The following is a 23,878-nucleotide window of genomic DNA, read 5'->3' as shown; positions in this document are numbered from 1 at the left end:
GATTACTTTACGCTTTCCTAAATACAATTTTAAAAACACACAGGCATGACCATAATCGTTATCAGTCCATGCTGGCCATGCGCATCATCCCCTTGTCCCACTTCCAGCGTCCAGAGTCAAAATTTGGCAACCATACGCTTAAAAAAAGCTCTGTCAATCTAGTAGCAGGGTGCATTCTCAACCGAGATACTGCACATGCGCGGATGAGAGCGAGACCGCTGATTTGACAGCCCTTTGAATGTACCAACCAGCTCACTATATTGCAAGGCGCTCACTATTCCACGGAGCTGCGCAAGAGCGCACAATCAGCACCTGTCTTCTCTATGGCTGTGGCTTCAGCGGTGGGAGGGGTCATTATTTGGCAGGGAGCGGCGGTAGAATTTCCTAGATACCGACAGCCGCGCGTGCCGTGCACCCATTCAGATTCAGCACTATTCTGAAGGAAAGCGCACGGATTTAGGCGATTTAGCCGAAGGAACGAGACCGAGAAGGCAGTATCTATTAGGAATACACAGTGAAACAATACATTATACATCTTTTGTTGAAATACAAGAGCTGTCATCAAACAAGGTAAGCTTTGAAGACAGCCACTAGCCGGTGTTTGCTAGCAACATTGTTGCGCTGTCTCGGTGCTGGGTCAGACACTACATTGTAGCAAGGCGAGGTTAACGCATCCTAGTCAATTCCTCTATTTGAATTAATATTCTATTTATAACGCATTCATTTTAAAGAACGTTTAAAACCTCTATGATATGTATGGTTATTCTTACGGGCATTGCTGGATAATTCATGATAGCTAACCATGATCTAGTCGGGTACCATACCATCCAGCAAGCAGTGCTGAAGCCTGCCAGCGCACCGTCAGCGCGAGCCTCTTTCGGGCGAGTCTCGAGAGCTGGCTAGTGTAGCATGTTAGCTTGATAGCAGCTAAGCTACAGACATGGGCTGTGTTTTATTCTAGGGAATGGGTCTTCCGCCTGAATACAACATCGGTTCGTATAGCCCCGAGTGGCTTTGTGTTGATTGGGACCTACAATTATGGAATTACTCTTTATTCCAGTCATTCCTTTTCCAATCTGAATCGTTCAGTCTGGAGCCCCATGTCGGTGTGCGTCCTATATTTCCATCCCCATCATCCGGATAATGCATCCGTTATTCTTTGTCTCAGTTGGGCTATACTATTAGGCTACTCGTTGTCTGAATATATCACATAGGGGCAGGCACAACCTCTTAAGGATCCGCCCCTTTTTTTACATTTCGCAGAAAATGACAAATCTAACTGCCTGTCGCTCTGGACCTGAAGCAAGGATATGCATATTCTTGATACCATTTGAAAGGAAACACTTTGACATTTATGGCAATGTGAAATGCATGTAGGAGAATATAACACATTAGATCTGGTGAACGATAATACAAAGAAAAAAACATGATTTTTTTATTTTGTATTTTTCATCTTTGAAATGCAAGAGAAAGGCCATAATGTATTAATCCATTCCAGGCGTAATTTAGATGTTGGCCACTAGATGGCAGCAGGTTTAGACTGATCCAATGACCCATTGCATTTCTGTTCAAAATTTTGAATCAAGACTGCCCAAATGTGCCTAATTGGTTTATTAATAACTTTTCAAGTTCATAACTGTGCACTCTCCTCAAACAATAGCATGGTATTCTTTCACTCTAATAGCTACTCTAAATTGGACAGTGCAGTTAGATTAACAAGAAGTTAAGCTTTCTGCCAATATCAGATACTGTATGTCTATGTCCTGGGAAATGTTCTTGTTACTTACAACCTCATGCTAATCGCATTAGCCTACGTTAGCTCACCTGTCCCGCGGGGGACCCAATTTAATCCTCTATTTTTAATACCACAACAGTAGTGCTATTCAACATTTCTCGCAGAATCATTTTCAATTAGTTAACATTACTTGACTGTTTTCAGGTGGGCTATCAGGCAGGTTTAAAATGAGGTGTAGTAGTATAGTGCACAGTTGTCCTTTTTTTAAACATCATTTTTCATATTTGTTTGTATTTATTGTTGAATTATTGACAGTCGGTTAGGGAATGAAGTTCGTGACTCAGGTAAGCCGCAAATTGCAAGTCTTGTTTTTGCCTTAGCACCTAACATAAAATGGCGTTGAAGCTGTTCAATGAATGCATTCATAGCATGTGAGTGCCAAAGCACAGTGCCACCTGCGTACCTATGCCTGGCCTGATTATTTCCTTATTGTCCTACTATTAGCTATTTATTATTAGTCTATTACAGTATTTACCTACCTATTATTTATGTACTATTTACAGTATTTACCAACCTATTATTTATGTACTATTTACAGTATTTACCGACCTATTATTTATGTACTATTTACAGTATTTACCGACCTACTATTTATGTACTATTTACAGTATTTACCGACCTATTATTTATGTACTATTTACAGTATTTACCGACCTATTATTTATGTACTATTTACAGTATTTACCGACCTATTATTTATGTACTATTTACAGTATTTACCGACCTATTATTTATGTACTATTTACTGTATTTACCGACCTACTATTTATGTACTATTTACAGTATTTACCGACCGATTATTGATGTACTATTTACAGTATTTACCGACCTATTATTCATGTACTATTTACAGTATTTACCGACCTACTATTTATGTACTATTTACAGTATTTACCGACCTATTATTTATGTACTATTTACAGTATTTACCGACATATTATTTATGTACTATTTACAGTATTTACCGACCTATTATTTATCGAGTATTACATACATCTAAAGAGTAAGGGGCAAAGAAAGCACAACATCTCTTTTTTATATATTCCAAGAGTTCCGTTTAGGGTGGAAATGCCATACAGATGTGGTGCTGTAGTACTTTTCTTTATCTACAGTTAGATGGTAAACACGTTTTGTAACGGTTCTAAAAACACCCCGATACTAAAATAGGTCCTTGTCATTTGTTGGTGCACAACCTCATCCCTCCAGGCAAGAAGCAGTGTCTGTCCAACAATAAGCCAGTAGTAGGCCGACTGCTCAATAGTTAAGTAGTAGCGTGTGCAGACGTATGTGTCTGTGCATGTTTATTGAATATGGTCCCATACAGTAATGGCTGGGTTATGATTCGGTGTGTGATTTGTGGATAACACACACACACAGACACACACACACAAACGTAAACACACACACACATTCTGTCCCTGTAACCGGAGCTGGGCCTGGCATCTCAGAGAGTTCCAGGGGTCACGGAGTGGCCACATTTAGAACTTGAACTTTTGATTGGCGCCCAGGCATTCAGGGAGAACACTCACAGGGAGTATATATGGCTCCCTCTGTGTTTTCTTCACAAGTGTTTTCTTCAGTGACAGTGCTTTGTCATTTGTGTGTGTGCTTGTGTGTGTGTGTGTGCATGTCCACCACTACTCTAAAGATCACAGGTCATTAGAAATGCAGACTATGCCCATCACTGGTTCTCCATATAGGCCTCTCAGTGCATCTCATGATGTGCGTCCTAAATGGCACCCTATTCCCTATTTAGTGGACTACTTTTTTGAAAAGTAGTGGACTATGTAAGGAATAGGGTACCATTTGAGACACAGTCATAGTGTTTGGGTCGAGTTAAAGGGCTGCAGTCTTACTAGTTCCTTGTTGTGTTGTCCTGGAGCTGTTATAAGCTAGGCCCTAGATACACAATCAATAACAGTTCAATAGGATTGCATTGTGTTGCTGGTCTCCAGGGCGATATTGGTGGGGGCCATATTGGCAGGACACCTTGGAGCCTGTTAGTGGTCGTTAGCTACAGCTGGAAGGCTTCATGGTAGCCATGGACGCCCTGTAGCCTGGGACACAAATGCAGGTTGAACTAAGGTTGTGTGATTTAGGCACCAAACCAAACCAAACAGACGGATACAGAGAGGGACTGTATAGAAACACACATATTCGAATAGAAACACACATATTCCATTTCGGCTGCTAAACGTGTTCCTTGTGTATCCTAATGAACACAACCCAGGTAGAAGTTTCTCCACTGCCTGCATTCAGTCTGTCACTCCAAAGGAGTAAGGTTTCAAAGTTTTGTAGCTCTGCATTGGGGAATGGCTTATCTATGCTAAGGTAAGAAGAACACACACTATAGGAGGACTCAGGGCTGGTCATCTTATGTGAAAATGCTGAAGGCTTGTGGATAACACACAGACACACACACACACACACACACATACTATTTGAACCCGGGTTTGTAGGGCATCTCTATGGATCAATACTTTGACCTGTGTGCGTAATGATGCTGTGGGTATACTACACTGTTAAATGTTATTGCACCGACAACTTTGATTCCTTAGTTGTTTTCATGGAGGATTGGTCAAATGTTTCCATTGATAGCGACAACAATGTTTTGTCCTTTAATAAGGAGGCATCACATTTGTCTTTGATGGAGAAATTAGGTTGTATGAGACTTGACTCAGTATTTGTTGTAATATTCAGTATGAGTAGCATTACACTTGGCTCAGGCCCTCTGAAAACAGTTGGACATTTTGGGTGATGATGCATTTAAAAGTCACAATAACCTAGAGAATGCCTTTTGTTCAGTTCAGGCTGACATGTTGTTTGTTTAGCTGTTTAGCCTAGTCTACACAAAGTAGTGACTACATAGAGATGCCCTACAAACCCGGGTTCAAATAGTATTCGTTGTAGTTCAAGTACTTCAGCTGCACTTGATAGGGCTTGCCTGGTGCACTGGAACCAATGGAATAGTGCCCAAGGTCCCAAACCCCGCCCGTCTGGCACTCAAGGCAGGCTCGATCAAACACTCAAAGTATTTATAAGAAAACAAATACTATTTGGACCCAGATGGTCTGATGATCCAGTGACATGGTGGAAAGTGTAGTGTCAGCAGCCAGCGGTCAGTGCACTGTTGCTAGAGAGAGTGAGCGCATTGCACTCAGCTGCATTCTCACCAGCTGTCAATCAGCCAAAGACCACACCCACCAGTATACTGCCGTCTCCTTGGACTCAGTTGCGTAGTAAACATGTGCAGCTGCCAAGAGATTTTTCACTCTAGTAGCCTACTTAGCAGACACCATGTTTGAAAAAAGCACTCAATCATATTCTTCACAGGGCAGTTCAAAAACTAGCATACTACTGTTCAGTACAGTTAAGTTCTCCGTACTTGAAGTAAGAACATTGTAACTATCTAATTAAGGAATGAGCCCCTTATTGCGTTTTACCCCTTATCGCGTAGTTGGAAAAATTAATTTGTTTCGAGCGTCCAGTTGATAAATTGGCCATTGGGAAATCTTCTAAATCACCAAAGCATGGAAAGAGCGAACCGATCTTGTTAAGAGGTGAAATTACCTGTGATAAAGTTGTTATCGGCTCAATTAAAAAAATGAACAGGCCGGGGAAGGTAGAGAGTTAGCTAATGCACTAGAAGATTGAGGAGCACTTACAAGTTATTTTAGCAAGCAGACTCTGAGTCCGAAGACACCTTTGTTCATCATTGTCCAGCAGACAAGGCAAATTTCTCAGAGCAGACATGCTGCAGGGCATTTTTAAAGGCTCTTCTGAGACCTTTTTCATAAAACAGTTCTTAATAATTCCCCTCTCAGACTTCCAAAGAAGAATAATTGCCCCTATCCTCCAAGTAGAGTTATTGATCTTGACAAGATTGAACTGTTAATGGATTCTTCGCTGTCCGTGGAGGTCCTATCAATTGTGAGTGGGCCCCGACTGACACCAATTAACCACCTTCGTTCACTCACAGACAGTGTAGTCGGGTTGGTGATGATAGCTGGTTCTCAACCACAACTTAGTTATCCACTTTGATGTTCAGGGTACCTAATCCACTTCAAGTGCACACTTTGCACATTGGCACCTTTTCCCCTTCCCTCAAGTGACTACTAGAGCTTCTCTATCACTTTCCATTTACAGAATCTGTTCTGAGATGATGGTTGAGGACCAAATGGCACCCTTTATAGTGCACTACTTTTGACCAGGGCCAGGTAGCAGTAGGGTACTAGTAGTAGTGCGCTATATAGGGCATAGGGTGTCATTTGAAATGCCGACAATGACTTGAATACCCAGTCAGACTAACAGGGTGTTCGGCTGCCCTAAGTATGCTGTAGGTTATAAAATGGCAATATTTTTGTCAAAACCCACTGGCTGTGTTCTGATATCCAGTATGAACCTAGAATTGGGCGTGCATTTTAGTGGTGCTAGTATGGAACTTAGTGACTTGTCTGACTCCTATGTGATGTAGCATGGCATGACCGCTCGGTAGGGGCACAGAGCCATAGATGTGACAGGGTCTTATGCTTATAGCGTATCAGCTCCCCTGCATTATGGAAAAGGACTATCAATCACCAGCTTAGCCTCATCTCCCAGCCTATTGAGGTCTGATGTCTGTTAACTATCGTAGAAGGCCTGGTAGTCTACCATGCATCAAAAATAGGCTACTTAGGTCACTTTCTTATATACAGGACCGGGCTCTCCGTCCTGGATGAGCACCGTCTGTGTTTCCTCGTGTTTCTGTTTGTGATGGAAACAGGAAAGTCTTTACTCTTTGAAGGGGATCGTCTTTGGAGGACGGCAATGGCCTAGAGGTTAGAGAGGCTGACCGGCAGCCGGAAGGTCAAGCCCCGGGCCGGGCAACACAAAAATGAGAATGGAACTGAACTGGCAGCTGGAAAACTGCTGGTCTCTGATCCCAATTACCATCTCCTGCCGCTGTTCCCTTAAGAAAGGCACTTAACCCCCCAGCAATTGCTGCTGCTGACCCTGTGTATCTCAACGTGTGTGTGTGTGTCCGGGGGGGGGGGGGGGTTGGAAAGGCAGAAAACTACTTAATACACTAAAGATAGGCTGCACATCTCAATTGAGTTGCTACAGTAGGCCAAGAGCCTACAGCCTAGTATACAGAGTGTTGAGCTTAGATCAGCTCCCCCCTGTCTAAATCTAAATCAAATTTTATTTGTTAATTTTGTCACAATAGAACAGGGGGGGGGGGCCTTTGACAATTTTTAGGTCCTTCCTCTGACACCGCCTTACATAGAGCTCTTGGATGGCAGGAAGCTTGGCCCCAGTGATGTACTGGGTGTACGCACTACACTCTGTAGTGCCTTGCTGTCAGAGGCCGAGCAGTTAACATATCAGTCAATGATGTAACACGTCAGGATGCTCTCGGGGGTGCAGCTGTAAAACCTTTTGAGGATCTGAGGACTCATGCCAAATCTTTTCAGTCTCCTGAGGGGGAATAGGTTTTGTCGTGCCCTCTTCACAACTGTCTTGGTGTTCTTGTACCATGTTAGTTTGTTGGTGATGTGGACGCCAAGGAACTTGAAGCACTCAACCTGCTCCACTACAGCCTGTCGATGAAAAGGGGGGGAGTGCTCGGTCCTCCTTTTCCTGTAGGCCACAATCATCTCCTTTGTCTTGATCATGTTGAGGGAGAGGTTGTTGTCATTGCACCACATGGTCAGGTCTCTGACCTCCTCCCTATAGGCAGTCTCATCGTTGTCGGTGATCAGGCCTACCACTGTTGTGTCAACAGCAAACTTAATGATGGTATTGGAGTCGTGCCTGGCCGTGCAGTCATGAGTGAACAGAGTACAGGAGGGGACTGAGCACGTGCCCCTGAGGGGCCCCCGTGTTGAGGATCAGTGTGGCGGATGTGTTGTTACCTACCCTTACCAACTGGGGGCAGCCCGTCAGGAAGTCCAGTATCCAGTTGCAGAGTGAGGTGTTTAGTCCCAGGGTCCTTAGCTTAGTGATGATCTTTGTGGGCACTATGGTGTTGAACGCTGAGCTGTAGTCAATGAATAGCATTCTCAGATAGGTGTTCCTTTTGTCCAGGTGTGAAAGGGCAGTGTGGAGTGCAATAGAGATTGCATCATCTGTGGATCTGTTGGGGCGGTATGCAAATTCGAGTGGGCGTTTCTGGGATAAAGGTGTTGATGTGGGCCATGACCAGCCTTTCAAAACATTTAATGGCTACAGACGTGAGTGCTACGGGTCAGTAGTCATTTAGGCAGGTTATGTTAGTGTTCTTGGGTACAGGGAATATGGTGGTCTGCTTGAAACATGTTGGTATTACAGACTCAGACAGGGAGAGGTTGAAACTGACACTTGCCAGTTGGTCAGCGCATGCTCAGAGTTCACGTCCTGGTAATCCGTCTGGTCCTGCGGCCTTGTGAATGTTGTCCTGTTTAAAGGTCTTACTCACATCGGCTGTGGAGAGTGATCACACAGTCGTCCGGAACAGCTGATGCTCTCATGTATGTTTCAATGTTACTTGCCTCAAAGCGAGCATAGAAGTTATTTAGCTCGTCTGGAAGGCTTGTGTTACTGGGCAGCTCTCGGCTGTGTTTCCCTTTGTAGTCTGCAATAGTTTGCAGGCCCTGACACATCTGACAAGCTTCATAGCCGGTGTTTGATGGTTCGTCAGAGGGCATAGCGGGATTTCTTATAAGCATCCGGGTTAGAGTCCCACTCCTTGAAAGCGACAGCTCTACCTTTTAGCTCAGTGCGAATGTTGCCTTTAATCCATTGCTTCTGGTTGGGGTATATACTGTGGCAGATGGCAGGGAGAGGTGAGGGGCGTGGTTATTGAGGGGAGATATCTTGCAGCCCCCTGGCTCCACTCCCGTGCCTTAAATGGACTTCCTTCCCCAACGAGGTGAGGCTGTAGTTCATAAAGCCAGGGAGTGCTTGGGGATAAAAGAGGAATCGGCCTTGTTTTAGTGCTAGCATCGGTCTGTGGTGGTATGTAGACAGCCACAGACTTTCAAATCAAGTGACTTTTAAACAGGACTTCTAGCACTGTGCTTACTGTGTGATGTAACTATTATAAGCCATACAATGATCATTATGTTCTTTTCTGTAAAAGGGTGAGGTTTCACCCTCCGTTAACATACTTGGTGTTGTAGAGAGAGGAAGATGATGAGAGAAGTTGTTATCATTATTTTTGCTCCCCTGTCTTCACCTGCCGTGGTGATGCCTCCATCTAATTTCCCCCCTATTCCCTACACAGTGCACTACGTTTGACCAGTGCACTATATAGGGAATAGGGTGCCATTTGGAATATATCCCACGGTCACTACCAATCCTTCTTAGGAACAGAGTGGCCCAGTACTGACCTGTGTGATGTTTGGGAGAAGTTGAAGCTCAGAATGAAATAGAACACGATTATGTTGCATCTCTATGATCTGAAGGTCCACCAGGGGCTAATTAGTTTCAACTTATACAGTACCGACTCTTTCTTACAAGTCCTCTCTTCCATGTATCCATGGAATACCAGATTTGAACTGACACATCCATCTCTCTCGCTCTCGCTCTCTCTCTCTTTCCAGTGCCCGTCTGTCATTCACCCACTCCGGGAATACAAATGGATATTCTGACCTTTAAAAACACTCGTTGGCTAGATCTAGGCCTAGAGAGTAACCGAGGTCTTTCTATGATTTACAGAAGGCTAAGTAGAGCTGGGTCATGGTCACTTGTTCTTTCTGACGTCTCACAAACAGCATTCACAGTACAATCGTTCAGCATAAGTCTGAATCTCATTCCTTTCATAATGCGCTAGCTACTTTTCACCAGAGCCCACAGAACTATGTAGGAAATGGGGTGCCGTTTGGGGACACTCACTTTCTCGCTATGCTAATCCCTGTGAGGCTCAGTCACTTCTCTGAGCAACTCCACTCTTTCTCTCTCTCTCTCTCTCTCTCGCTCCATCTCATTTCAATTAAATGTTCTATATTGGCATCCCTCCCTCCCTCCCTCCCTCCCTCCCTCTCTCTCTCTCTCTCTCACCCTGCCTCTATCCCTCTCTACCTCTCTGTCTCTCTCTATCTATCTATCTGCTGTTCCCTTTATCCTCCCCATACCTGGGACGCCTTGTTGTTCTTTTGATTCCATCTGAGGCAAATCTCCCTGTAGGGCTCAGAAGTAGTGTTGCCTACCCCCCCCCCCCCCCCCCCCCCCCTCCCCCATTGTCCATCCTGCCTGCTGCAGCGACACGGTCTCTAGACACAAACAGATGCAATGACTGCCACACACCCACACACAATTGCAGACTCTCACTGTGGCAGACACACACAGACGCTCTATAGATCAGGGTCCAGTGTGGCCCCTCAGTACCGGCTCAGCTCTCAGCTCGTCCCCCGCAGTGAGCGGGCCCTAGTGCCTTTGTGCATTAACTTCTCTATTGTTTACGACAGGATATAAATATGCAATCTTTTTGTGTTGATATATCCTGTATTCTCTACTGACTGCACAGACACACACAAGGCCGGCAATATGCTCACTTTAGAGCTGTCCCGTGTCTGTCAATCAATCACTCACTCATGCCCTGTTTTCCATGTACAGGTGACTGTGCTGGATCATGTGTCTTGCAGTATGACATTGTCTCAGCATTAAGGGTTAGCCTAATAAAGAGAAACGCTATAAGAGAGAGGGAAGAGAGCATAGAAAGAGAAGAGAGAGACTGTGGGTGTCCCCTGGGCGAGACGACATGCTAGGATTCTTTCGGTCTCCTAGTTCTCACTTCTTTTCTCTCCAGCTAGAATGAACCCTGAGGGGAATAACCCAGCAAAGACAAACTCTGTCTGTCTGTCTGTCTGTCTGTCTGTCTGTCTGTCTGTCTGTCTGTCTGTCTGTCTGTCTGTCTGTCTGTCTGTCTGTCTGTCTGTCTGTCTGTCTGTCTGTCTGTCTGTCTGTCTGTCTGTCTGTCTGTCTGTCTGTCTGTCTGTCTGTCTGTCTGTCTGTCTGTCTGTCTGTCTGTCTGTCTGTCTGTCTGTCTGTCTGTCTGTCTGTCTGTCTGTCTGTCTGTCTGTCTGTCTGTCTGTGCGCTTGAGACCGGGCGGGGATATGGTGGGCTCACTAGCTATAGCATCATGACCTAGAGCCTATTGGGCTTCCCATAGCAGACACGCTAACCCGGCAGTTTAGAAGAGACGGAATGGAGATTTTTCAGATATTTTGTCACTGTTACGACACCTTTGTTGGATGAGTCAGTGGTGTTCTTCTGACTCAGCAAACACACACACACACTTTTTTGAAGCCACACCCGCCCCGTGCCAGCCATATCAATTCCGAGACCCACCTGACATCCGTGCAGATATTATTTGGAGAATTGTTGCAAGAGCCGACCCGGTACCCGTCAGTAACATCAATGTATTTCACTAAAGATTGGGGTACAGAAGCAGTCTTTCCCAGTTTAAAGCAGTGCAGCCGAGCCTGATTTCAAAGAACAATAACTGTATTATAGCTCCCGTCCACATTTTGTGAATGTTATATGCAGTTGAAGTCGTACGTTTGCATACACCTTAGCCAAATACATTTACACTCGGTTTTTCACAATTCATGACATTTAATCCCAGTAAAAACTCCCTGTCTCAGGTCAGTTAGGATCACCACTTTATTATAAGAATGTGAAATATCAGAATAATAGTAGAGAGAATTATTTCTTTCAGCTTTTATATAGTCTATGGGATTGAGGTCAGGGCTTTGTGAAGGATTTTTCCAATACCTTGACTTTGTTGTCCTTAAGCCATTTTGCCATAATTTTAGAAGTATGCCTGGGGTCATTGTCCATTTGGAAGACCCATTTGTGACCAAGCTTTAACTTCCTGACTGATGTCTTGAGATGTTGCTTCAATATATCAACATCATTTTCCACCTTCATGATGCCATCTATTTTGTGAATTGCACCAGTCCCTCCTGCAGCAAAGCACCCCCACAACATGATGCTGCCACCCCTGTGCTTCACGGTTGGGATGTTGTTCCCATTTTGTCTCCAAACATAACAATGGCTATTATGGCCAAACAGTTCTATTTTTGTTTCCTCAGACATTTCTCCAAAAAGTACGGTCTTTGTCCCCATGTGCAGTTGCAAACCGTAGTCTGGCTTTTTTTTATTACAGTTTTGGAGCAGTGACTTCTTCCTTTCTGAGCGGCCTTTCAAGTTACGTCGATATGGGACTCGTTTTACTGTGGATATAGATACTTTTGTACCTGTTTCCTCCAGCATCTTCACAAGGTCCTTTGCTGTTGTTCTGGGATTGATTTGCACTTTTCACACCAAAGTATGTTCATCTCTAAGAGACAGAATGCATCTCCTTCCTGAGCGGTATGACGGCTGCGTGGTCCCATGGTGTTTATACTTGTGTACTATTGTTTGTACAGATGAACCTTCAGGCGTTTGCAAATTGCTCCCAAGGATGAACCTTTTCTGAGTGCTTGGCTGATTTCTTTTGATATTCCCATGATGTCAAGCAAAGAGGCACTGAGTTTGAAGGTAGGCCTTGAAATACATCCACAGGTACACCGCCAATTGACTCAAATGATGTCAAAAAGGATATCAGAAGCTTCTAAAGGCATGACAACATTTTCTGGAATTTTCCAAGCTGTTTAAAGGCACAGTCAACTTAGTGTATGTGAACTTCTGACCCACGGGAATCGTGATACAGTCAATTATAAGTGAAATAATCTGTCTGTAAACAATTGTTTGAAAAATTACTTGTGTCATGCACAAAGTAGATGTCCTAACCGACTTGCCAAAACTATAGTTTGTTAACAAGAAATGTGTGGAGTGGTTGAAAAACAAGTTTTAATGATTCCAACCTGAGTGTATGTAAACTTCCGACTTCCATTACACTCCAAAGTTACTTCAACTTCAATCAATGAATGCTAGCGATGGCTAGCTATGCTAGCTACTCTACCAGTTTGTCTAAAGCGTTATCATGCTATTAGCACACCCTGCACACACAAAATTATATTTTTTAAGGGATATGCAGTAGTTTGATAACCATATCACCAAAGTTTGTTGTATCAGACATTCAGTCATTGTATTTAATTAAGAGAATGAACAAGATTTAACAAGGCAATTTGAATGGCCGATTTTTTTTTGTCATTTTTACATCCGTACCCCAGTACGACCCACGTGACTGCAGTGAACCTCACGTCGTTTAGGGACTATGGGGCTGAAGCATGGGCACTGCGTGTTTGTTTAGTCCGGTTGCTAGGCACACAATGCAACAGTGAGTGGGCTGCCTACAGCCTCATGCTGAATAAGTTATCGTTCTTTCATTTTGCTATTATCTTGATTTAAAACATTTCCTACCCGCATTATAATTGTTCTGAATTGCGAACCGACCCACGGGTTGAAGGAAAGTTTTCATACCACCCGCCAGCTAATTGAATACCCGTGGTACCCGACCAAATGAAGGACTCTTAAACACACACACCAAAAGGCAAAGGCTATTGGACGTAGTGGGAACAGCAATTTAATGGATTCCTATCTGTAAAAACAGCTTTCATTTTGTGTATTTTGCTTCTTATGACACAATTATAACAACAATTTGGCTGTGATGCTGTTGAAGTGACAATACATTTGTCACACCCTGACTGAATGACAGCACATTTGCTTGTCAGACCATATCATTCTATTCCCAAAACACAGACATCCAAAATCTTGTCCAAAATCCAATCCTTAGAACACAGCTTGCCATATGTAATTTCATGCTCTTGGTTTAGAATTTAAAAACCCAACAGTAATTCTATTTTTCTCTCGTCTTGTTAATACGATTTAACCACTAAATGTTCTCCATTAACTTGGATAAGTAACGGCCGTGCTCATTTGGCCTGATTTCTATGTAGGCTTTCCAGAAGACAGGGAAATCTAAGTATAAACAGTATCTCAAATACATTTATAACCTTTGTATTTTTTTTTGCATTTGGGAAGCTTAATATCGGGACTATCCCAGATTGCCCTTTTAATTCCTGCGAGCCCAGCCAAGAGGATGTCAGTACATCTCTAATGGAGCCTTTTTATGCTCCCTTCCTTTCTTAAAAAATATTCATCATGAATCATCTGCGTCTGCCTCTGCCGCTGAGACGAAGGGCCATGCGAGGAGAGACAGCAGGTGCTCTTTACTGATTTCCCCTCGTGTGAGAAATCCAACAACGTCTTTTCAAAGGGGCAGATGGCTGGCTGGTTTCAAGCTCTGTGAGAATTACCCCCTATATTGTTAGAAGGGGGATGGTTCAGTTTGAGTGTGTGCTAGTGTGTGTGCTAGTGTGTGTGCCAGTGTGTGTGCTAGTGTGTGTGCTAGTGTGTGTGCTAGTGTGTGTGCTAGTGTGTGTGCTAGTGTGTGTGCTAGTGTGTGTGCTAGTGTGTGTGCCAGTGTATGTGCTAGTGTGTGTGCTAGTGTGTGTGCTAGTGTGTGTGCTAGTGTGTGTGCTAGTGTGTGTGCTAGTGTGTGTGCTAGTGTGTGTGCTAGTGTGTGTGCTAGGTTTGCCTTGTTGTGTTTACTTCAAAGAGACTGAGGGGCTCTGAGGGTCTGGTGCTGCCTTTGTTGTGTTTCAAAGTGAATCATTACAATAGGTGAGAACATGTATTAGTGTGTACTGGAAAGTAGTCAGTGAGCTGCAGGAGACAAAACTGAGTTGACTCTTACGTAGTCACATAAGAGTCAATTAGACTTATTTGACTCTCACATAGTCACATAAGAGTCAATTAGACTTATTTGACTCTCACATAGTCACATAAGAGTCAATTAGACTTATTTGACTCTCACATAGTCACATACGAGTCGATTAGACTTAGTTGACTCTCACATAGTCACATAAGAGTCAATTAGACTTATTTGACTCTCACTTAGTCACATAAGAGTCAATTAGACTTAGTTGACTCTCACATAGTCACATAAGAGTCAATTAGACTTAGTGGACTCTCACATAGTCACATAAGAGTCAATTAGACTTAGTTGACTCTCACATAGTCACATAAGAGTCGATTAGACTTAGTTGACTCTCACATAGTTACAAGAGTCAATTAGACTTAGTTGACTCTCACATAGTCACACAAGAGACAATTAGACTTAGTTGACTCTCACATAGTCACATAAGAGTCGATTAGACTTAGTTGACTCTCACATAGTCACAAGAGTCAATTAGACTTAGTTGACTCTCACATAGTCACATATGAGTCAATTAGACTTAGTTGACTCTCACATAGTCACATATGAGTCAATTAGGATGTGCGTCCTCTATGGAGAAGACAAAAGCCTGAGATGTGACCAGTGTATTTCTAGTACTGATTTAAAACATGTATTGGATGTTCAGAGGGAATTCAGTGTGGGTCTGTGTATATGAGCTTGTCTTTGAAATGAATCAACAAGCTATAAAACTCCTCAAGCATCTCCACCATCCAATTCTCCTACCTGGACTCAACATCATATTTTCAGTTAAGTTTATGGTGCGTCTCCTATGGCACCCTATTCTCTATATAATTCCCTGGTCAAAAGTAGTGCACTACTGTATGTAGGGAATAGGGAGCCATTTGGAAAGCAGCCTATTTTGAATTACTAAGTAATCCAGTCTAGAGACAATTTTGCGTTGCCCGGATAGAATTGCTTGTCACCAGACATCTGTTTTTGTTATTGGTTCAAACTTGATCAATTTGTTGGGGGAAAAAAAGTAATTACGAATACGGAAAGCAATTTGAATCTCCCATTGTCGTGCGTTGGTCCTTCTATTCTGTAATGAGTGACGCTGTAAAAGGGAAATCTTTATGGCATAATATCTGTTATAGGAAAGCAATAAAGGGAGGGATTTCTCTTTAATAGTTCTTCAAAGGGAGAGGCCTGGCAGATTGTTACATTACTCCATGAGTGTGTCCTAAAATGGCCCACTATTCCCTTTTTAGGGCACTACCTCTGGTCAACAATAGGGCACTGTGTAGATTATTTGGGGTGGACCCTACACCTCTCACTGTGCACCTGCACAGTCAGCCGTACGTTAAAGATGAAGAGGTCCTGCATTAAATGAAGTACAACTTGTAAAAGGCAAAATGACTGCTTCATAAGCCCTTTGTTAGGCCACATAGCTGATTTCAGCCTTCATAAGCCCTTTGTTAGGCCACATAGCTGAGTTCAGCCTTCATAAGCCCTTTGTTAGGCTACATAGGTGATTTCAGCCTTCATAAGCCCTTTGTTAGGCTACATAGCTGATTTCAGCCTTCATAAACCCTTTGTTAGGCTACATAGCTGATTTCAGCCTTCATAAGCCCTTTGTTAGGCTACATAGCTGATTTCAGCCTTCATAAACCCTTTGTTAGGCTACATAGCTGATTTCAGCCTTCATAAACCCTTTGTTAGGCTACATAGCTGATTTCAGCCTTCATAAACCCTTTGTTAGGCTACATAGCTGATTTCAGCCTTCATAAACCCTTTGTTAGGCTACATAGCTGATTTCAGCCTTCATAAACCCTTTGTTAGGCTACATAGCTGATTTCAGCCTTCATAAACCCTTTGTTAGGCTACATAGCTGATTGCAGCCTTCATAAACCCTTTGTTAGGCTACATAGCTGATTTCAGCCTTCATAAACCCTTTGTTAGGCTACATAGCTGATTTCAGCCTTCATAAACCCTTTGTTAGGCTACATAGCTGATTTCAGCCTTCATAAACCCTTTGTTAGGCTACATAGCTGATTGCAGCCTTCATAAACCCTTTGTTAGGCTACATAGCTGATTTCAGCCTTCATAAACCCTTTGTTAGGCTACATAGCTGATTTCAGCCTTAATAAACCCTTTGTTAGGCTACATAGCTGATTTCAGCCTTCATAAGCCCCTTCTAAGGCTTTATATAGATGCTTACTTCAGAAATGATTCATAAGGAATGTCAAGCTAGTGGTTAGCTGCGAGGGACCCCAAAAACAGCTGGAAGGAGCATCCTGCTCCAGGCTACACTGTACGGTAAGTGTCACACTGTATGGTGGCACAACTTTGATTAAGCCTGTCACTTTGGTCTTTGAAGTTTGAAGTCTGTCTTAGCAGCTAGCAGCTAGCTGAGGAGGTGAGTGGGTGGGGTTGTGTTGAGTTGAGAGAAACGCCTGTGAAAGATGTTACCATCTGATAGGCTAGTCATTGACTCATGCAGCAGGACACAGGCAGGAAATTGACATGTTGTAATTTCGACTAATTCGAGGCGTGTGTTTCGCTGAAATTGCACTTAGAGCATGTCCAGGAGAAGCTCGGCGGATGTCATCGGAGCCAACAAATTTCATTATGATCTCGAGAGCTATTAGTTTCATACCTGCTGGTTTCCCTCTCTCTCTCTCTCTCTCTGGCTACACAATCCGTTTTTCTTCATCTAGGGCTCTCATGTGGGCTACAAGCTTGAGGTTGTTGCTTTGCAACCTCGCTCTCAAATCAGCAGTCTCAAAGCCTCTGCATTGCTTTTACTTTGAACTCGCAAGGTATGTGCAAGTTTATGTGTACACATGTGTATGAGAGAGAGAGAGAGAGAGAGAGAGAGAGAGACAGAGGGAGAGAGAGAGAGAGAGTGCTTTAAAGAGAGAAAGGGAGAGAAAGAGAAAGGGCACATCTGTGTATGCGTGTGCGAGTGTGTGTCCGTGTGTGTATGTTTGTGTGTGGTTATGTATGTATACATGCGTGTATATGCCGGGGAATCTGTTAGACTGCCCCCGAGGCTTCACACATGTTCCCGATCCTACTTTGATCGGCCTTCTCTGGCCGTGCGATGCACACACTCCTGCTCCTGTGAATCTGGGCCACTGCAGAGGTGGCATATTAGCTCCTGTAATGAGAAGGGATGGGGACATTTTTAGGCTGCCTTCTCTCTGAATGTTACAGAATCCTTAATGCACATTTAATCCATGTAAGCAGAACTTCAGTGTTTCAAAAGTTTCCTCGATATCTGACATTTGCCTCAGCCCTCTCTGCAAATACTCTTGTATATTTACCAAACTCTGAGTGTACACATTTTGAATTATTGAACAGCCTCACTGTAAGTCACCATAACTTATTAGCTGATTTTTTATTCATGTAGCCTACTTCTAACTCGCTGAAAGTTTAAACTCACTGGAAGTGTAAACTCACTGGAAGTGTAAACTCACTGGAAGTGTAAACTCGCAGAAAGTTTAAACTCACTGGAAGTGTAAACTCGCTGAAAGTTTAAACTCACTGGAAGTGTAAACTCACTGGAAGTGTAAACTCACTGGAAGTGTAAACTCACTGGAAGTTTAAACTCACTGGAAGTGTAAACTCGCTGAAAGTTTAAACTCACTGGAAGTGTAAACTCACTGGAAGTGTAAACTCACTGGAAATGTAAACTCACTGGAAGTTTAAACTCACTGGAAGTGTAAACTCACTGGAAGTGTGAACTGAACCTGTTATGGCTGTGGCCAGTCACTCTGCCATTAGTAGGCCTATATTATAGCTCTTGTGAACAGCAGACGGCGTGACTGACGCTGGGAGTTAGAACCTGGGTCTTATTTGCGTCAGACGAGTTTCGTAGCATGCCAATCAAAAGTTTAGGCTTTGGTTTGACACAATGAGGAAGCATATCTGGCCCTGGGAAGTTAAGAGCTATCAGAAGCCCATTCATGGGAGTGCCAATAAACCCCAATATGAGGCCGCAATGAGGTTTCTGTGGCGACGGGAGGCAGGTGTTAACATTCGCCCAGCGTTGGCTAGAGAGAGGGGGAAATTACTTCCTGTCATCTAACTGTATTGAAGCTGTCTCCCTAAGCAACTCAATGCTCTGTGGGACGCCAAGCCCAGCACTCATCACTCAGGACCCAGATGTTTGTGGAATGAAGCCTATACACGCCGCTCACAGCCTAGCTACCCATTCTGAACTGAACCATTCATATACACGCCGCTCACAGCCTAGCTACCCATTCTGAACTGAACCATTCATATACACGCCGCTCACAGCCTAGCTACCCATTCTGAACTGAACCATTCATGTACACGCCGCTCACAGCCTAGCTACCCATTCTGAATGGAACCATTCATGTACACGCCGCTCACAGCCTAGCTACCCATTCTGAACTGAACCATTCATGTACACGCCGCTCACAGCCTAGCTACCCATTCTGAACTGAACCATTCATGTACACGCCGCTCACAGCCTAGCTACCCATTCTGAACTGAACCATTCATGTACACGCCGCTCACAGCCTAGCTACCCATTCTGAATTGAACTGAATCTCGGGAGTTGATAGGCTTGAAGTCATAAACAGCTTTGTGTTACAAGCATTGCGAAAAGCCGCTGGCAAATGGAGGAAAGTGCGGTTTGAATGAATGCTTACGAGACAGCTGCTGCCTACCACAGCTCAGTCAGAATGCTCTGTCAAATATGAAATCATAGACTTAATTATAATATAATAAACACACAGAAATACAAGCCTTAGGTTATTAATATGGTCAAATGCGGAAACTATCATTTTGAAAACAAGATGTTTATTCTTTCAGTGAAATACGGAACCGTCCCGTATTATATCTAACGAGTGGCAACCCTAAGTCTAAATATTGCTGTTACATTATACAACCTTCAATGTTATGTCATAATTATGTAAAATTCTGGCAAATTAATTACAGTCTTTGTTTGAAAGAAATGGTCTTCACACAGTTTACAACGAGCTAGGCGACCCAAACTGCTGCACAGAATGCAAGAGAAGTGACACAGTTTCAGGCACCGCATTGATTATATGCAACGCAGGACAAGCTAGTTAAACTAGTAATATCATCAACCATGTGTAGTGATTATGTTAAGATGTATTGTTTTTATAAGACAAGGTTAATGCTAGCTAGCAACTGACCATGGCTCCTTGCTGCCTGCACTCGCGTAACTGGTGGTCAGCCTGCTACGCAGTCTCCTCGTGGATTGCAATATAATCAGCACAAATAGGCATCCAAAAATGCTGATTACCGATTGTTATGAAAACTTGAAATCCACCCTAATTAATCGGCCATTCCGATTAATCGGTCAAGCTCTACAGGACAGGACTCCTTTACGAAAAACTGGACCACAACGATTGGTTGGCTAGCTTCCTAATTCATACACTAACTGACTAGGCTAAATGAATTTGTACTTGATGATTCATTCACACTTGTTTTTTCCAAAAGCCAACTGTTTATTTATTTTCTGATCGAACCAAATGCACAGGAGGGAGAGAAATCAAAAACCAACAGGCAAATAAGTCTGACCTTGTGTCTACTACATCCCTGTGTGCTTATCACAGTATCAACGGCATGGTACCGTGGTATTAACATCAGAGTAGTAGTGGAGTTCATCTCAACAGCAGCAGGAAACAGAGTAGTAGTGGAGTTCATCTCAACAGCAGCAGGAAACAGAGTAGTAGTGGAGTTCATCTCAACAGCAGCAGGAAACAGAGTAGTAGTGGAGTTCATCTCAACAGCAGCAGCAACAGAGTAGTAGTGGAGTTCATCTCAACAGCAGCAGGAAACAGAGAAGTAGTGGAGTTCATCTCAACAGCAGCAGCAACAGAGTAGTAGTGGAGTTCATCTCAACAGCAGCAGGAAACAGAGAAGTAGTGGAGTTAATCTCAACAGCAGCAGTAACAGAGTAGTAGTGGAGTTCATCTCAACAGCAGCAGGAAACAGAGTAGTAGAGGAGTTAATCTCAACAGCAGCAGCAACAGAGTAGTAGTGGAGTTCATCTCAACAGCAGCAGGAAACAGAGTAGTAGTGGAGCTAATCTCAACAGCAGCAGGAAACAGAGGAGTAGTGGAGTTCATCTCAACAGCAGCAGCAACAGAGTAGTAGTGGAGTTCATCTCAACAGCAGCAGGAAACTGAGTAGTAGTGGAGTTCATCTCAACAGCAGCAGGAAACAGAGTAGTAGTGGAGTTCATCTCAACAGCAGCAGGAAACAGAGAGGTAGTGGAGTTCATCTCAACAGCAGCAGGAAACAGAGTAGTAGTGGAGTTCATCTCAACAGCAGCAGGAAACTGAGTATTAATGGAGTTAATCTCAACAGCAGCAGGAAACCGAGTATTAATGGAGTTTATCTCAACAGTAGCAGGAGACAGAGTAGTAGTGTAAATGAATCTCAACAGCAGCAGGAAACAGAGTAGTAGTAGTAGTAGTAGTAGTACTCTAGTGAAGTTAATCCCTGTATATCAACATGTCAGATTTAACAGCTATTTCCTGCTGCTACTAAGATTAACTCCACTACTACTGCCATGATTCCCTCCATTACTACTGACATGATTCCCTCCACTACTACTGACATGATTCCCTCCACTACTACTGACATGATTCCCTCCACTACTACTGACATGATTACCCCACTACTACTGACACGATTCCCTCCACTACTACTGACATGATTCCCTCCACTACAACGGACATGATTCCCTCTACTACTACTGACATGATATCCTCCACTACTACTGACATGATTCCCTCCACTGCTACTGACATGATTCCCTCCACTACTACTGGCATGATTCCCTCCACTACAACTGACATGATTACCTCCACTGCTACTGTCATGATTCCCTCCATTACCACAGACATTCCCTCCACTACTACTGCCATGATTCCCTCCACTACTACTGACACGATTCCCTCCACTACAACTGACATGATTACCTCCACTGCTACTGTCATGATTCCCTCCATTACCACAGACATTCCCTCCACTACTACTGCCATGATTCCCTCCACTGCTACTGACATGATTCCCTCCACTACTACTGACATGATTCCCTCCACTACTGCTGACATGATTCCCTCCACTACTACTGACATGATTCCCTCCACTACTACTGACATGATTCCCTCCACTACTGCTGACATGATTCGCTCCACTACTACTGACATGATTCCCTCCACTACTACTGACATGAAATCCCTCCACTACTACTGGCATGATTCCATATCCTACATGTCAGAAAGGTTTGTTATCTAAAGTTGTACCCTTGCTTTACGAACCCCAGGGTTGTGGGTTTGTTTCCCGGATGAACCACATATAGCTTACTAAAAATATGAGATGTTGACACCTCTGTACAGTAAATCACTTTTAATAAAATTGTCTGCTAAACAACCATGGGGCAGCCAGGTTATTTCACTCACCGAGGGAAAATACAAGATAGGCAATGGAGACGTGATTATGGAAATGAGCTACTTGTGTGTCCTGCAGTGGAGAGTCCTCTGGGTGAATGCAATGGAGAGTGTATTGACATTGACACAGACCTGTTGTGTGTGTGGGTGGTGGCTTACTGTAGCTCTGTGGATGGTCTTAGCCATCATGATCCCTGGCTGTTGATCTCTGTCTCTTTGGGCGCAATGACAAGGTCAATGTCATTGTGTCGCTGTTATGCAACTGCTGTGTTGACTGACGGACGCAGAGCTAGGGCTTTGTGGACATCAGTGATCCACTCTGAAAAGCAGAGTGGATCATTTCTGCATCCAAAATTCCACACTATTCCCGATATAATGTACTACTTTTTGACCAGGGCCCATAGTTTGCATTTTGTTAGTCCCATTGAGATCAAGTCTCGTTCGCCATAAAGACCTGGGCCCCGTATCAATAAAGTGTCTCAGAATAAGGAGTGCAGATCTAGGATCAGTTCATACATACGGCCCCTGGCAAGAGAGTTTGCCTCGCTGCTCATTGAGAGGTCCTGTTGACTTGGCCATTTGCCGTGCCAGTTTGCTAAGGAGCTCAGTTAGGACAGTGCCAGAGCCACTTGGTGCTGAAGCCAAGCGTTGGTTGTTGGAGAGGTGACGATGGCGTTGATTTGTGGTATCCGCTGTGGTTTGATGCAGGTCCAGTGTGGCTGATGAGGCGTCAGTGGATTTAACACCCAGGGCTGCCTCCGCTGTTTGTGTCCATGGATCTCAGTAGTCAATACGTGCTCCACGTCATGACAGACTCCAACACTCAGTTGTTGTCAATAAGTTTCCAGTATGGAACGATAACTGTCATAAAACTGTAGCAATGTCACGTAGATCATTTCATTTTCAACAAAGCCTTTTCATTCAAATAAGGCCAATTTTTTTGTCTTCTTCTCCAAAGTGAAGTAAATCGATGACTAAGGTCCGGGTTCGAATATTCCAATAATCGAATAACCGTGATCATCCCTAACGGCGATGACGACACCGTGTAGGAGGGTGTTGGATCGATGGCGGTGGCGTTGCGTGGTCCTCCCGGTGCTCCCCCTACAACCGTCGCTAGAACATCCCTGGAAAGAAAAGGGTTGCTGTGTTAGAACAACCCAGGGCCTATTTCAGGTCCCTGTCTGTCTCTGCAGAGGTGCATTTATTAAAGGGACTATGAGTCATGTATGATAAACAAACCTAAATAAAAGCCACGAATAGCATCATCAACAGCCACATCAGTACTGTGAGGTTCTTCGCTCTCTCTCTGATTCCTCCAAGACTTCTGCTTGTTCAGCTTATCATATCCATATGATGTCATGCCTACTAAAGACCGTTTACCCCTGACTGCGTCACATTTCAATGTGGGGAAGGTGACATTGGATGGAAACGTCGTGGCCGGGGGTGGAATTTAGTGACAGCACTTCATTGACTCGGACTAATTCCAATGTTGATTTGCTCTGGTTGTTGGCAGTGGCTGGCGAGGGCGCCATTTCGGACATACCTCTCACCAGACCCAGTTGGCACGTGGCCATCACTGCCATTGGCTACGTCTGTGAGACCGCCAGCTGAACACAATCATCTCTATCTTTACCCTCACCAGTGGCAAGGCCATTTGCAAACGAGATGTTGTCCTTCACAAGGAGTAGCCCTGGAAAATTGGAGAGAGAGAGAGAGAGAGACAGAGAGAGAGAGAGAGAGAGACAGAGGGAGAGAGAGAGAGAGACAGAGAGAGGGAGAGAACACTAGTCACATTTCTTTGCGAGATTTTGGAACAGGACAAAGGCTGACAGTGAAAACACAAACCAGCTACAAAGGGCCAGGCAGCTCTGATTAACTAGGGCTGCATCCCACATGGTACCCTGTTCCCTTTATAGTGCATTACCAGGCACCATAGGCCTCTGGTCAAAAGTAGTGCACTATATGAATGGGGTGCCGTG

At 43.9% G+C, this 23,878-nt stretch overlaps 1 protein-coding gene across 1 annotated transcript in view; it reads left to right on the top strand.

Annotated features, from left to right (window-relative positions):
• The first annotated feature begins 357 nt into the window (after positions 1–357).
• The window catches only part of LOC109901063 (catenin alpha-2-like), a 651,970-nt gene continuing 628,449 nt past the window's right edge, over positions 358–23,878 (top strand). The window contains exon 1 of the mRNA XM_020497062.2: positions 358–570. The gene's annotated coding sequence lies outside the window, so the exon portion shown is untranslated. The remainder of the gene's footprint in view (positions 571–23,878) is intronic.

This window comes from Oncorhynchus kisutch, linkage group LG12, assembly GCF_002021735.2.
Source record: "Oncorhynchus kisutch isolate 150728-3 linkage group LG12, Okis_V2, whole genome shotgun sequence".
Lineage (NCBI taxonomy): Eukaryota > Metazoa > Chordata > Actinopteri > Salmoniformes > Salmonidae > Oncorhynchus > Oncorhynchus kisutch.
The sequence above is the reverse complement of the archived record's forward strand: the minus strand, read 5'-3'. Positions and strand labels throughout refer to the sequence as shown.